The following is a 16326-nucleotide window of genomic DNA, read 5'->3' as shown; positions in this document are numbered from 1 at the left end:
GGAGATGGAAGTCTCAGGCTTTAGATTTAGTGTGAAATCTGATGTAATGTGAGCTCAAGAAGCAGCCCTGGGAGTAGAAATACAAACTTAACACTCGTTCCTCCCAGCTTCTTACCCCCAGCATTCAGGGTTTCAGGGTCTGCTATGGGCTGCAGTGGGAAAGATGGAGGATGTTTTCCCACCCAGTTTCTGGGAAATAGATGGCTGGGGCTGAGTGGTAGGTGATGAAAGTTTGGAAAAGTGTCAGGTAGAGGAAGATGCTTCATCTCTTTTTTTTTTTTGGTGTGGTTGGTGACTGTGCTAAGTGTGAGTTTTTCTGCAGCTCTGTGAACCACACTATCCCTACCTGAGCTGGTCCTCTCTGCTTCAGAGACCTCCTGCCTGCTGAGGCCAGCTGGATAATGCCAGGCATGAAACCAGAGCATGTGTGAGCACCGTGGTGCTCAGAGTGGTGCATGAGTTGAGTGTCAGCACCAGCAGGAAGCAGAGAGGCAGCTCATGGGTCCAGCTGAGCCTCTTGGTGATGCACCCAGGAGAGTTTAGGTTTGCTGATCTGAAAGACTCCAGTTCTGAGCGAGATGTGAACTTCCAAGACCCTAAATCTTTTATTGGATCCAGATTTTGCTTTTGGGGGGGAAGGTCATTTTGAGATTTGGTTTTACTTCTCATTACCTCACTCTGATTTGATTGGTTATAAATTAAACTAATTTCCCGAGGCAGAGTTATAACTGTGATGGTAAATGGTGAATGATCTCCCTGATGATATTTTCATCCACAGGCCTTTCTTTATGATTTGTCTCCCCTGTGCAGCTGAGGAGGGGAGTGATAGAGCAGCTTTGGTGGGCACATGGAGTCCAGTCAGGGTCAACCCATCACAGTGTCAAAATCTGTATGAACAGTAAAAGATTTATTTTGTATTTCAGAGTTAGTATGGTTTGGCTTTGAACTAGTTACATAGAAACTATTGGGTACACAGTAAGTTATAGAGTAATTTTTAAAACAATTTCCAGCCTCTAGAGTTGTGAGGTGTACTTCCAAATTTATTCATTAAAACCATTGCTGTATGTCAGGAACCAGTTTTCTCAAAAAAACCTCCACGAGCACTGTGCTATGAGTTGAATAGCTGAGTGGGCTTGAGAAGCACAAGTTATAGGGTTATTCTTATTTTTTGAAATGGGAATGTTTTCACACATATGCAAGTAGCTATACCTGATTTAAAGTCAGCCTGATTGTTGTAAGCTCTGGAGAGACAGTGGACCTGAGTTGTGTGATGTAGCTGATGACTTTATCTGTAATTTCTAAGCTTTGTGCATATGTACAGACCTAAAGATGCTGGTGAGGTTGTGGAAGGCTTTCTCCCCTCTATTCTTAGTGACCAATTTCTTTTAGACCTTTCACTTACTACTACATTTTGTCATGTGTTTGCATCAGTGTCTAATTAAAATTAACAGAAAATTAATATCAAAGAAAAATAAAGCTGATATATTAAGAAAAGGTGGAAAGAGTTTTCCTGTCTTTGACAAACTAAAGTTATGTGAAATGTGTTCTATCTTTACAACCCTTCTGAGATTTTTATTATATTAGGGGAATACAGTTTACTGAGAAACAGAAGAATAAAGTTTTAATTTGTTTCTTCTTACAAGCAAAACTGCAGTTTGCTGTGCTAATTAGAGCAGCTGGATTACACAGCCTGCCTTAAATCCCAGAGGAAATCAGGAAAAGAGGCTGGATTTAAGTATTTCTTACTGTCTCCAAGGTTTTAAATTAAAACCTCTTTTTGGTTAATGAGAAAAGCTTTCAGATTCAGTTTTTATTTGGGGGGAGGAGTGACAGGGAATTCTTCACTACTCGTGTTTCACTCAAAGCATGGCCTTTCCATTTAGAAAAACAATGACAGTCCAATAGTGGCCAACAGTAATTTTAAATTTCTTGGAGAAGTTGGAGTTCTCTGAGAGATGTCTGAACACAGAGGGGAATTGGGTAGAGAGAAGCTCTTGGAACAACAAAAGACATGTTGGTTCTCCCTCAGGTCTTTTAACAGAGGTGTGATTTTTACCCAAAGTAGCTGATACATTAGAGGACTCCACTTTGGGAGATGTATTTGGATATCTTGTCTGATGCTAAATGTATTAGGCCTGGTCTTTATTTGCATTATTTTTTCAATCTAAGTTCAAATCATAACTGCTCTGATTTCCCCCTCCCCATCTTTTTAAATCTGATTGTGTAAGTCTAGCTTAGTGATAAAAAATACACTCACTTCTTCTGAGGTTTGATTTGAAATTTTTTGTTATGAATAGCTTGATTGCAGTGTAAATGTCTGGATACTAATACTTGTCAACCTCAAACACTGGAAAACCTTTAATGTGCTGACAAAAACATGGACTAAAAACAGCCTTTGAAATACTGTGAAAAGAATTTACTTAACTGGTGAAGAGAAAAATGTCAGTTTGTCTTGAATCACGAAAATGAAAATTAATGAGGGTTGCTACATATGTAAATGTATTGCTTCAGAGAATTGTGGCAGAGATCTGCTCTTCTCATCTGCCATGAGGAGGAAAAACCAAAGAATTTGTTTTAGTGAATCATTAGGGAAGCATATCTAATGGAAATTAATGGATAGACTAGGAAGAGTAGTTTTATGTTAGGGCAAAAATTACCTTCATCTGCCAGGTTTTTCTAGCTTGTGACCTACTCCAAAATACAAAGGTTAACTATACCAGTAAAATAAACTTACCTAGCAGCAATGTTATAAATAATTAAATTAGGTATGTGCCTTAAGAATAAGGGACTTTACAATGCAAACCCCTGAATTCCACTGCTTGAATGCCAATTCCTGTTGCTACTGAAGAGCATGTTAATACAATATGTCAATCTTGCTCGAATCATGATTTTTTTTTCTAATTCACTGGATTTCTGATTGCTTGTAATCTCATGGCTATGATTACTGAGCTTGAGATGGAAATTCATTTGCAACAAAATGCCAAGTTAACGATAGAAAGATCATATTCAGCTAAAAAGAGTTCTGAAAAGTCAAAATGTGCTAATTGCTTTAATCACCTACAGATTTTCTAAGGTGTAATGAAGGCTAAAGTGAGAAATTATTCCAAAATAGTGCAAGGAAATCAAAGTGATTTGATGATGAACCCATGATATTGTCCCTTCAAGCTGCAATATTTAAGCTACTTGTGGCTGTGTGTTTATCAGGTTGCAGACACACCTACTGGCACTGGATAAGGTTGAACATCAGAGCAGGGGTGCTGCTATCTGAGTGGGCCACTCCACCCTTCACTACCAGGGGGTATTACCAGTGCTGCATCATATTGTAACTACTGTTTCCACAGACACAGTGTATTCTGTTCTCTGCTGTAATGAGATTACTATTTCTAGTCTAAATCTCCACAGTGGGAATCCTTCTAAAAAATTAAAATAACTGATGTCTGAGAGATGGACTCCTAAGGTCTTTCAGAAAGCCACGAAGGATGTTGGCTTATTTGGGTGCAAGGAGGACCTCACCCTCATGCTGCCCTTACAGATCTGGCTGTGGGCTCTGTGCAAAATGATATCTCTTAATCTGCTAAATTTTCTTTTGGAAAGGAGAGGAACCATGCTGAATATTCCAAAATTGTGAACATCACAGAACAACGGAGTGGTTGGGGTGGGAAGGGACCTCTGGAAATCACCTGGTCCAACCTGCCTGCTAAAGCAGCGTCACCGAGGGCGGGTTGCACAGGTTCACATCCAGACAGGTTTTGAATATCTCCAGAGAAGGGAGCTCCACACCTGGGACTTAAATTTGAAGTGGGAATTCATTGCCTTAAAAAAAGTCATTATGACCAACAGTTACAAACTGATGAATGGACAGAAATTCTTTTGTGTCCAATATGCAGAGAAAAGCATCTGAACTTAGAAACCACCACCTGGACCACTTCACCAGCAACCCAGTATTAAATGGAGCATACAGTCGCAATTTTAGTACAAAATTAACTTTTGCAATTCATTGACACCTAGTATTGTTAGCACTAAAATATCTTTAAGAATACAGATCTATATTAATAATGTTGACATTTATACTCTTGTATAGAATTCAATGAAGTATTGAGTATTATGCTGCATGTTATAATCTACAAGCCAAATGAGGTCCAGAGAAATTTTTTTCCATGTTATAGAATCCTGGTGATTTTTATAGGCTCATTATACTAGAAATATTCAGCGTAATTCTGTGTTAATGATAGAATTGTAACTTGATAAGCCATTGGGATAATGTGCAATTAAAGTTCTTAATGTGTTGAAGATCCACACACTGGTCAAAGAGATTAAAGAAACACCAACTGTAGGTTGCCACAAGTGTGAAATTAAGGATCTTCATTGCCAGGAACATGGAGAACTGCAGAGTTCAACAACCATTGTGCCTCAAGGTAAGTGAGTATGGAACGTGCAGGCCAGTGATGAATCAAACTGAAAATGCATTTATGACTATTTCAGTCTCTGAAATGAGCCTCGTGTGAGGTTAAGACTCATCATTCTACATCATTGGTTTAAGGGCTGTAAGGAATCAAAGACAAAGCTTTAAGCAAATTAGCACTAAGTTGGCCTGGTTTAGGAACTTTTTTCATAGTTTTGTTAGTCACAAAAGGAAAGAGAATTTTACCAGTACTTGCAAAGAAACCTTCGATTGGCTGCCTGCCAGAGGCAGGCTGGTGATCAAATACAGCAGCAGCTTTGCATTTCTGTCGAACAAAGACAGAAGATTTTTAAATCATTAGAAAGTGATTACACAAAAGCAATGAAAGAAGTAGCTATTATTCCAGTAGCTGAGGTTTCTGAAATTTGATACCTCTTATTCCCAGAATATCCTGCATACAGGGAAACCACTGCCAGTGAAACATGAGCTGCAACAGTGGAAGATACTGTGGGAGTGCTTTGATTTATAATTAATACAGTGCAAGTGCAGTAGCATGCAAATTCTTTCAGACTACTTTTACAGAACTACTGAACTACAGAAGGCAGTGAATTTAATCTTGGAAAAGCTGAACAATTTTCATTGCACTCGCAGATTAGTGGTTGTAGATCACAATCTTTTTTTTTTTTTTTTTAACTTTACCTTGTAATATAGATTTGTGCTTATATCAGGAATCTCACATTGACAAGCAGCTTTTCTAAAGGCTTGATATAGACCGTGCAGTTTTGTTTATAGATGCAGAAGGAAACATATAGGCAATGTCACTTAATTTGTTCCAGGAGGGTTTCTCATCTGAAGTAGTTGGAGATTTCTGCTGGTGCAGCGTTACTGTGCTCTTGTCTATCTCCAGAGGGGCAGTGACAAAATGGAAAGCTTGCAACTTTAAGTGTTGACGCTTTCATTTTAAAATCAGAAGTTAACAAGAAAATTTAGGAGCAAAAGTTTGAAAGGTTTAGGACTTGAATTCCAAAATTTGTCAACGTGGAGAAATGTCGGTGAAGTTGGTGCAATACTGCATCTTGTGAAATAGAGCACCCGAAATCAGTAGTCGAATTTGCCAATATTTTATCAGAGAAGAATAACTTAAAAATCAGGAGTAGAACCTTAAGGGTATTGTGAAACTTTTGTACCATTACAATATCTCGAGTCAGTCATGAATTGTCAGTTATTAATTGCAATGCTGGAAGCAGCTGACCCACCTCAAAGGAAGTGCAGATAAATGGTGGTTCCAAGCTTTGGCTAGTGAAAACTAATTCAGATGTTGCAAATTCAGAGAAAGCAAGACTGAAGACTATTTGGAAGAAATCTGAATGTTCCTATTCATTGTGTTGTTGCTCAGGCTTTAAGAAAGATACCAAAACTTCCTATGTGGTTTTTTTGCTAGAATCATATCAAAAAAACTACCAATGTCCAGGAAACTTGTGCATCATCTCATATATTTGCCAATACTGACATTCAACACTTACATAAAAGTACATCCTTTTTTATCAGCAGGTGTTGTCACCCTGGCTAATAAATTGTCTCAGAGACTGATTATAGAGATGGGAAAAATCTTGGGTCTTGTCAATCATTCCATAATTGCAGTGCCTTCAACCCTTTCACTTCCAGAACCCTCTCAAAAATAAGGCAATAAAGTTTCCTTCAGAGAAATTTTGGGTTTACTTAGTTTGTTCAGCCACACGAATACACCCATGATGAAGTGCACTCAAAATAATTACTCCTCACAAAAATGCAATTGATACTGGATGTATTACTTGAAAGTCTGTTTGTGCCTTCAGTTTGCATTGCTTTGAAAATCAGGTGCTTTTCAGAATGTTATCTGTAAAACAGAAACTTCAATGTGTAATTAACACTTGCTGGATACTGATTAGGCTTTCAGGTTTTGTATTCTAAACAAACTCTTAATTTATATGATAATTATACGTATGTGTAACATTCTGTATAGAATTATATTTGATTATACTCTTCAGGTTTTAAAATTTGTAATTAAAATACAGTAAATCAGTAAATATTTAAAAATATAATGCTGGATTTTAAAACGTGGCATCATTAATCTCGTAGTGTCTCATGTAACCTCATGCAGCATTGTTAAACATGCAGTGCCATCCCAAAAAGGTCAAATTTCTCCCTGCCTCCCCATCAACCTATTGTCCATACTGGGAAGATCTGGGAAGGGCACTAGGGACAGACACAAATACACTTAGCCAGGTGTTATAAGACTGTTCTGAATGGTAATGCCTAGCTTGTTTAGGGTCTTTTGTATAAAATCTCAGTAGGCAGCTGGGCATTATTAGGTGGACAAACACTTGTTAATCTGGTTGTTATGCAGTGACCAGGTGCACACACTGTGCACTTTGTACAACTATATCTCTTTGCTTTGAACTGTAATTTAATTCTAGTTAAATCACATATCACATAGATTTTTTGGGGGTTACAATAGCAGAATCAGTAGCATTTGAGTAAATGTAGAAAAAGATGAACTATATCCAGGGGGTAATGCCAAAGGAACAGAAGAGAAGGGAATTGAGCAGGTGTGTGTTGGTGTGGTGGATGAGAGACCCAGGTACACCAGCTCTAAAATCTTACTCCAAGAGAGAATTCCAGGTGTATTTCCAGTCTGTAATTGTGCCTTGAGATTGTGTTGCTGATGTGTATCTTGAGGATTTGAGATGACACCTGAAAAAGAAATCTGATGCCAAAATTACATTTGGAATTATTTTCCTCTTTCTGTAATCTTTCTCACTTAATTAAGAGCCTAACCTTCTCCTGTGCTGGAATTGAATTACATGCTTTCACCTTTAATCTGCTTGAGGTTGAGTGAATTCAACTGGAGCTGGCAAACACAAACAAATTACACCTCCTGAGGATAAAGGAAGATAATTGTATTTCTCTTAACCTCTCATGTTGCACCTGAAACTTGGTCATGGGTCATCCCCTAACCAATAAGAGAAGAATAGAATTTAACTTGTTTCAGTGCCTAGTCTCAGAGCAGGTTGTATTTTGGTGGTGATACTAATATAATATGTAGATGTTTAGAAGTTGGATGGAATGAATAGAAGTGCTCAGCTAATGTGATTGGTGCTGTTTTTTCTTTGGATATATTCACATATTCTTTGGAGTATGTGAACGTTGCATGAGCAAAGACTGGGGAGTCACATAAGTGGAATAAATAACCTCCAGGTAACAGAGTACACTGTGTAACTCATTGGTTCAAAAGTAGTTAAAAATTTTAAAAGCAGGATTATGTTGTGCTTAATGCAGTGTAAGTAGTAAAATCTAAAAGTGTGTGTAGCACCATATATACCAAGAGTTGAATATCATAAATATAGTCTAAGAAAGAAATAATAGAGTTGGAATAGTCTCTGACAGTGATGGGAAATGTGAGAGAGGTTGTGTCTGCAATGGACAAAGTACAGGAGGTCCCTTATGGCAGAATTGTAATAATGAGCTCAGAGATTGGGAAGAAAAGTTATTTTCATTTGAATTCTTACAATGCTGCATTAGTAGTTCTTTAGGAAGAAGTGAGAATGGCAGCTTAAGAAAGGAATTAAGAAAGGAAAAAATGAGCAGTCTGACCTGGGAAGTGTTCCTTGAACAGCCCAGCTGTGCTTAAATATTGTTTTAACAAAATGATTTATTCTGAACTTCAGAGAAAAAGGCTGAATGCAGGAATATAGCGCCGAAGCTTCCAGTATGAGAGAGGATTCTCAGGGAAGAACATTTGTGTTGGTGACACACTGAAGAAGGGCATGTTGTGTATTTAGGCCTTGTTCTTGCTGTGCTATTTTTCTGTCTGCCTCATCTGGCTGGCATCCCACATCACAGGCAATGTTCTTAATGTACAAAAGTAATTATAAAGGAAAGTCAAAAGCAAGTGTTTGACATTTGCTGTTATTTATTGTTGAGGTGGTTTAGCTTTGATTTGCTAATCAATTTTTATGTATGAGCAAAAGGTTAAAATGGAACCTTTCATGGAAACACATGATAGCTGGCCTCAAAGACTTTATTCAGACTTTTTGAGAGCAAGTGAACTTATAAACTTCTTAATGGATCACATCATCTTTTAATGGTAATTTTTTCAGCTATAACTTACTAAAAAGAGATTTTTATTTTTTTTTTTTTTTTTAGTCTTTCCATTCAGACTTACAGTTACCAGTGATGTAAAATGCATTGCTTTGACATCTTTGTCACTTCTGAACAGATTCAGGTAACTCCATGCAATGAACTCACCTTGCAAAGGTGTGTTTTCTAAGTGTGGATAAACTAGTTACCCTTCACAGCCAAAATACCTTGGTTATGGCACTGTTTTGAGCTGCCCACTGTGCTTTGATATATATTCCTAGTTTCATCTTGCTGTTGTTTTCATAGGTGCACTCTAGAATCTCATTCTTCAGGGCATACTTTTTCATTTTACGGTGTGTCCTATTTTTAAATACTCATTCTCATGTTGTCTGGACTTGCTGATTTTCTTTCCCCCACAATATTGGTTCACTCTCAGGTGATCATATGATCTCGATGCTGGTGTAAATTGGTGGTGATATCTTGGAAGTTCGTTGTCCTCACCAAAGCAAAATTCCTGAGAGTGGGTGGAGAATCAGTCTGAGATTCTAACATATTCAAATAAACTATTTTCCAGGACAGAGGATTTACATTCAGTTTCCCATTAAGTGTAGCAATACGTTAATTTGGGCTTTTAAGGATTCTTCCTTCACTGAGAATAATAAACCATTGACTGTAATTTATAAAGCAGTGATCTAACTGCTTCATTTTTATGTAATCCTGAGTCTATCATCCATAGGTAAAGCATTACTTATTAAAGCCTTTTATAGCGCCATGAGCCAGTAGAATTAGCCCTGAGATCTTGCTCCAAGCTTCATTGATTAGGAAATATGAGTTTCAATAGTGAAAATGGTTGAGATCAGCTAAAAGCATAGATGAAATAGCTCTGTTCCCCTAAAAAAAGAAATAATTCGGTATTCAGTGGGCTGGACTGATACAAAAGTGACAATACATTCACACATTCAGAGTGTGAGAACCACTGTGTTTGTCATTAAGCCAGCACATTGTGTGGTTTAGGCTTTGCTTTGCCATCTGAAGAACTGACTGATAACAGCAAGGATTATCTTTTCCAATAAGGCCCAGCAGCTCTTTGGCAGCCTCCCGTTCTGGGATTGTACAACAGAATGTTGAAACCTTCCCGCTCTACTACCAAATTGGTGTAATTTTCAAAGAAGGGAGGTAAAAGCAATCAGCAACCTTCCTGCTTTGGCCTCGTGATCAAAATTTTCATGGTAATAAGAGAAAAATTAACCACAGCAGGAAAATGTTACCATAATCCACCCAAATAATGTAGTGTTAACTATGGCATGATTATCTCCAAATTTTTTTTTTCACATCTCTTATGCAGTTTTGTTCTTTTCTTGTCTGATAATCAACGCTGGAAAAACTTGGCTAAGTAGTGAATGTCACTTACAGACCACCAAGAAAGTAAACTGTACCATAGGAGATTTTAGAGCCACACTTGACAGGCAGCTCAAGTGTCCTTTCATGCTGCTGTACTTGGTTTCTTTTCATACAGATCTACATCTCTAGCTTGTCTCACTTCTATCAGTGTTTTGTGTCAATAAAAAGACCTTATTTACCTCAAAAAGTGAAATGATATTACTTGTAGAGACAAAATGGAAAAAAAATTGGCAAAACAAATGATTTTTTTTTAATGTCCTTGAGATCCTGTACTAAATTGGAAATGCATATTTATGATTTCTGAGAAATTCTGTATGACTCAAGCTTTAGGGTAGAAATAAAACAGAAAGTCCAGATGTACTTAAATTATTACAGAATTGATTGAATATCAATAAAATCTAATAGAATAACATGTAACTTTTAAAGAGAAAATGGATAAAAATATAAATTACTGTAATAGTCCAAGGTGACATCTAATTTTTAATCTCAGAAATGATTTTATTCAAAATGAATTGAATTTAATTTTACTTCCTTTCATTTTGATGTTGGTGCTTTTCTAACTGCAAGGCATCAATGAAAGCAGATCTAATTGCATGACTTTTCCTTAAGGTGCTGTCAGTAAAGCTGGCTATTGTGGAACTATGAAATGTGCTCAGTATTTTTTGCTACTTAAGAACTTTTATTGAAGTGGAGTGGATTAGAATGTCAAATTATATTGTGAAGTTCTTCATTAAAGGGATAGAAAGGCTAATGATCCCCATTGACTCAGTTTTATTTCAGATGAAGTACAATGAGTACTTAGAAAAATTTGTCTTTTAAATAAATGAATGTTGGGTACTCTTTTGTGTGCATGTAGATTTTGAGTGGTGCTATGTTATGTGGATCAGGTTTTGCCTGATTACAAGTCTTCAGGTGGTGGGGCTCCTAAGAAAGGCTAACACAAGTTTTTAAGTAATCCTTGTTGTGTTCAAGTCAGACTCTGTGGACTGAGAAAGAATCTACTTTCTTTAAGAGCTAAAAAGGTGGGTGAAAAGCCAGGGCATCTTTGAAGGGATTTCTCTTCCACATCTGTCTTATGTGACTTCAGGACAAAATGATCTCATATAATCTTTCTAATTTCAGTATCAAAATAAATGGCAGATTATACTAATCTTTCACTAAACACGTAGAGTAGAAAAGTCAATATTAGTCATACCACATCTCTCCCTTTAAAAGGCAGTTGTTATGTTTAACGTCTTGGTTTTACATGGTCCTGCAATGAATAACCTTGTATTATTTTTGCTCTGTCCTTAAGCAGAGCTCACTGAAGCCAAGCAGAACACTTTTTATGACTTTAGAGTGCTTTGGATCTATCTGTTATCTAAATATGGTCCTTTTATTGTTAGAAATCAATAAATCTGTTGCTCTGGAGCGTTTTCAAATGTTACCCTTGAAATAGTCCCTTATTCACTGAACGGCTGACTTAAAGCAAATCACAATGTTGCCAAATTGCTTTAGGTTTGCTTTGCATTGGTAAGTCCCAATTTCGTAAATGTAATAGATCTTTAAAATTAAGCACGTCTTCCTGGCTGGCTGGTGAAAGAACTGCAGTCAATGGCTCGATGGCTCAGTGGAGAGCAGTGATGAGTGGTGTCCTCAGGAGGTGGCATTGGGACTGGGGGTGTTTAACATCATTGACAGGGACAGTGGGACCGAGGGCACTCCTGGCAAGTCTGCCAACAACATCCAGCTGTGTGGGGTGGCTGACACTGGAGGGAAGGGATGACACCCACAGGGACCCTGATGGGCTTGAGAGGTGGGTCTGTGCAAACCTCGTGAAGTTCAACAAAGCCAAGTGCAAGGTCCTGCACCAGGGTTGGGGCAACCCCAAGCACAGATTTGGGCTGTGCAGAGGGTGAATTGGGAGTAGCCCAGAGGAGAAGGAACTGGGGGGGTTGATGGATGGAAAGCTCAATTTGACCTGGCAATGTGCACTCACAGACCTGAAAGCCAATTGTGTCCTGGGCTATGTCCAAAGCAGAGTGACCAGCAGGTCCAGGGAGGGGATTCTGCTCCTCTACTCTGCTGTGGTGAGACCACACCTGGAGCAGTATCCAGCTCTGGGCTCCCCTGCACAGGAAGGACGTGGAATGATTGGAATGAGGCCAGAGGAGGCACAAAGATGCTCAGAGGGCTGGAGCACCTCTTGTATGGAGACAGGCTGAGAGACCTGGGGCTGTTCAGCCTGGAGAAGAGAAAACTCCAGGGAGGCCTTATATTCTTTTGTACACGTGGTCTTGTGGCTAGTTATGGAAGAAGCTAGCCCTAGAAAACATTTAATTTTGCTCTGTTGTATTTTTTTTTTAATATATCACTGCTCAGTTTAAAACACAATAGACTAACCAAGTCAAGATAAAATTTTGGCCTTCTTTCTTTAACTTGTTTGGAAAATGAGCTAAAAATGTCTACTTCCTTGTGAGAAATATTTATTACCAAGAAAACCTGTTTCTGGAACACATTGAAATATACACAAGAAATAATTTCTCTAATAGGCCAAACTAGCTTTGCTTTGATGTAATATTTTCCCTTAAGGAAAATAATAAAAAGACTAATGTATACATATTCATTAAAAACTATCTGAATGTGTAGTTCCTCTGTGGATTGCCCATGCTTTAAGATAATCTAAAGCTTTGTATCAGAAAAGCAGAGATTTCTTCCTGATTAACCCAAACAATTTTCTTAAAGTGCAGGTGAATACATTCTGGGAGGTAGTTTGCTGGGCTGATCTTTCTGTGTTAAAATGTATTTAAAAAAGAGACATCTCAAGGCTGACTGCTGATGTTGAGCAGGACTACTAGAACAAACTGATGCTGCGGAGCAAGTGAACAGTTCCATTTTATTTACTTTGAATAGCTTGATGTGTGTAATAAAGGTTATGTAGTCACCAGATTTCTACTAGACATTGAAGAAGGATGTTTGAAATTGGTGGGGTTTGTTTGTTTGGTTTTTTTTTTGTTTGGTTGGTTGGCTTTTTTTTAGTTAGACTTCATCAGAGATAGAAAAAGCAGATAGGCAGCAGCAGTAGTTCTATACAGTTCATGGCTGGTTTAGATTATTTTAGTGACAGATTTCTGTTTCTCAGTGGCTTAGTTTAAGACATGCATGTCCAGATTTTTAACAATAATTAGGCACTCAGTGCTTTTAGGAACTGAGTGTTGAATATGTTTTAAAAGTTCCAAATTCTGTGCTTCAGTTTCACTTTCTAAAGCTGAGATAGTAATTACTCCTCTTCTTTAAAAGGGTGTTGTGAGATAAATGCATTAAATGCTGCAATGGGCATGGAACTTAATCTATTCTCAGGTGTCTAACATAGTCTAGTAAACCAAGTACCTAATGTGTCCAGATGTTCTCATCTTGCAGAAATTGCTTGGGTAAAACTTAGCATGATATGAACTATCTCTGTAAATAAGATGAGGGTTTAGGTGCTGATGCAAATAACAATACCAAAGACTCCAAATGACTTGAACAAACTTTGATTCAAAATTTGTCATGAACAGTTTTCAACACACAAGTTCTGCAGATTAATTTTAGTTCTGGTTGTGTTTCTTGTTATGAATAGTCCTGGGTTTTTTTGGTAAGACTGTTAGGTGCTCAAGAAGTTTCACAGTATCTGAACCAAAATATTTGACTTTATATTTATGAAACTCTAATGACTGTGACCGTTTAGGTCAAAGGAATTTTGGTGTCTGAGGCAGTAAATATCACCACTATTAAAGGCAGTCATTCATTCCTTTACAAGCTGTCAAGTGGCACGACAGATAACTTGCTATTACCTTTTCTGTGTTAGGAGAATGAGCAAATGTTTATTCCCTCCAGTGCTGCTTTAACCTCTCTTACTTATTCCCTCTATCCATTGCACTTTGTCATGAATGGACACTTTACCTGTAAGAGAAAAGCAACAGTGAACTTTATTGACATAAAACAGCAAGTTAACAAAATTCAATGGCAAATGGGACAGTACTTTAACAAGGTTTGGTGACAAGATACACTTGATTATTTACTGCCTAGAGGGCAAGATTAGAAAAAGCTATCAGGGAGACCCTTCCATTGAGTCATGAGGTTCAGGAAGGACCCCCTTGTTTTCTTAACTTCTCAAACTGCAGCTGGATCCAGTCCTAGTCCCAGACTTGGTTGGTGGTTTATGTCCAAAGGATTATAAGTGCACAATCAATCCTTTGTACGAGTTAGCTAAGATTTCATTTAGTTTAGCGTGCTACTGATCACTCAGTGAGGATCTGTTGTGGCAGGGAATCTCTCAACCTTGAGGACTAACCTTGAGAGTTATCCTTACTCAAGGGGAGCTCCTGGCGTGCAGCCCAGCGGGAGAGCTTGCTGGGCCCTGGGCTGTCCACTGTTTATAAAGTGAGATGATTGACTTATTGTGAGATTTGCATGCTGGCAAGACATCTGGGTCACTGTTCCAGACAGCCCTTGGCTGCCCTGTAGCCCTCTGTCCCCCAGAAGTCCCCAGGAAGGTGGGTGCAGGCACCACAACCCCACTGGTAGTTGTGGCAGGGAGGGGGGAAGCACACCGTCATACCACCAGCAAATTAAAAATTAAGCTTGTGCAGAGAAGATACAATGATACTCCAGGATACTGATGTGCTGCCCTGTACATGGTGTTCCTGGGCAAACTGGCGTGGGTCTCTGCCTGCAAGTGCTGTGAAATTCCACCAAAATGTGCCATTTTGTACCACCACCAAATGTATCCACGGGAACGCTCCGCTTTGTGTCCTGCAGCACTCGAATGGCTCTGCAGAGACCACCGTGGTCACGTTTAGGGATCTCATTTTGGAAATAGTTGTCTGTGCGAGCAAAATCGTTAATTCTCGTTGAACTAGAAACTCTTGCAGGAATTGAAAACAAATCTTGGAAAATTTCATTGTGAAGCTGAGTCTTGAAATACACTTAAATGTTATGCTTGGTGTTTTCGGGGATAGGAGCAAGAATTTTTGACAAATTTTAAATGTCTGAACTTTATTTTATAACTGAGTGTCTATGATGATTCTCATGGCTCTTAGTGCCCTGGCAGATTCTCCTTTATGCAAAACTAAGAATCCAATCCCTCCAAACGAATTCAAGTGATTTTTAAATATAGACAAAGAAAATTAATTCACTAGTTTCATTATCAGTATTCCAGTAAGTACGAGAAATAATTTTATTTTCAAATTAAATCTATGGAAATGAGCAAAGCTCATAAAATTAGGAAATATAATTCATATTTAAAGTTAATATCTTAAACTGTTCTAAGGGCAAGCAAGATAAAATGTCTGAGTGAGTTTAATCTTAGATTTATCAAGGTCAATAAAATTAGGATTCTTTACATTATAATGTTAATACAGCCAAAATTTAAATAGTTATCTTAAACATTTATTATGACCGCTGTATCTGTGAGATAAAAACCATTAATTTTAAGTGCCAACAGTGTAAGATAAGAAAGTGTGGACACTTCTAGCTAAGGAAAAGATGACTCTAAAATTCACTTAATCATAGACTTGTAATGTGCAGAGAAAAGTACAAATTAAATTTTGATCTGAAACATTAGTTAGTACAACAATCTCAATTTTCATTCACGAATAGTAGGTACATGGTGTTAATTCCTCTTGAAGTCTGAGGAAATAGAGGGAAGCTGAGGGAACTGAGGAGAGGCCAAGTTAACTGGAGGTGTTAGCCTGGACAAAAGGAGGCTTGAGGAGACCTTAACACTCTGTACAGCTCTCCTGAAAGGAGGCTGTAGGCAGGTGGGGGATGGTCTTTTCTCCCAGGTAAAAGTGAGAACATGAGAAAACAGCCTCATGTTGTTCCAGGGCAGCTTTAGATTAGATATGAGGAAAAAATTATTCACTGAAAGGGTGGTCAAGCATTGGAACAAGATGCCAAGGAAGTGGTGGAATGACCATCCCTGGCAGTGTCCAAGAAATGTGTGGATGCCATGCTTAGGGACATGGTTTGGTGGTGGACCTGGCAGTGTTGGGTTAATGATTGGGCTGGATAATCTTCGAGGTCTTTTGCAGCCTTAGTGATTGTCTCTTTAACCCACGGTAGTTTTGACAGAGTTACAACAGTTTATCCTGTTTACTGCGTTCAATTGAAATTGTGTTTTTAGAATGCTTAGTTTGTTTCATGGTGATGTTCAACAAGACAGTTCACAGGTCCACTTTTTCCAGAAGTTTTTTAAGAATCAGGTATGTTTGTTTTCAGTGGTGAGCCCTGTCTTACTGAAAAGATTGGAATAAAACTGAATTCCCAAGTAATCCAGAACTGCAAAATGCCCCCTCCTTACACATACCTCTGGTGCTTCTTTTACACAATTTACACTTAACAGGGTAGCTCACATCCATAATAAATTCAGCTGGGAAGTCCTC

Source organism: Pseudopipra pipra, chromosome 13 (genome assembly GCF_036250125.1).
Source record: "Pseudopipra pipra isolate bDixPip1 chromosome 13, bDixPip1.hap1, whole genome shotgun sequence".
NCBI classification, from domain to species: Eukaryota; Metazoa; Chordata; class Aves; order Passeriformes; family Pipridae; genus Pseudopipra; species Pseudopipra pipra.
The sequence above is the reverse complement of the archived record's forward strand: the minus strand, read 5'-3'. Positions refer to the sequence as shown.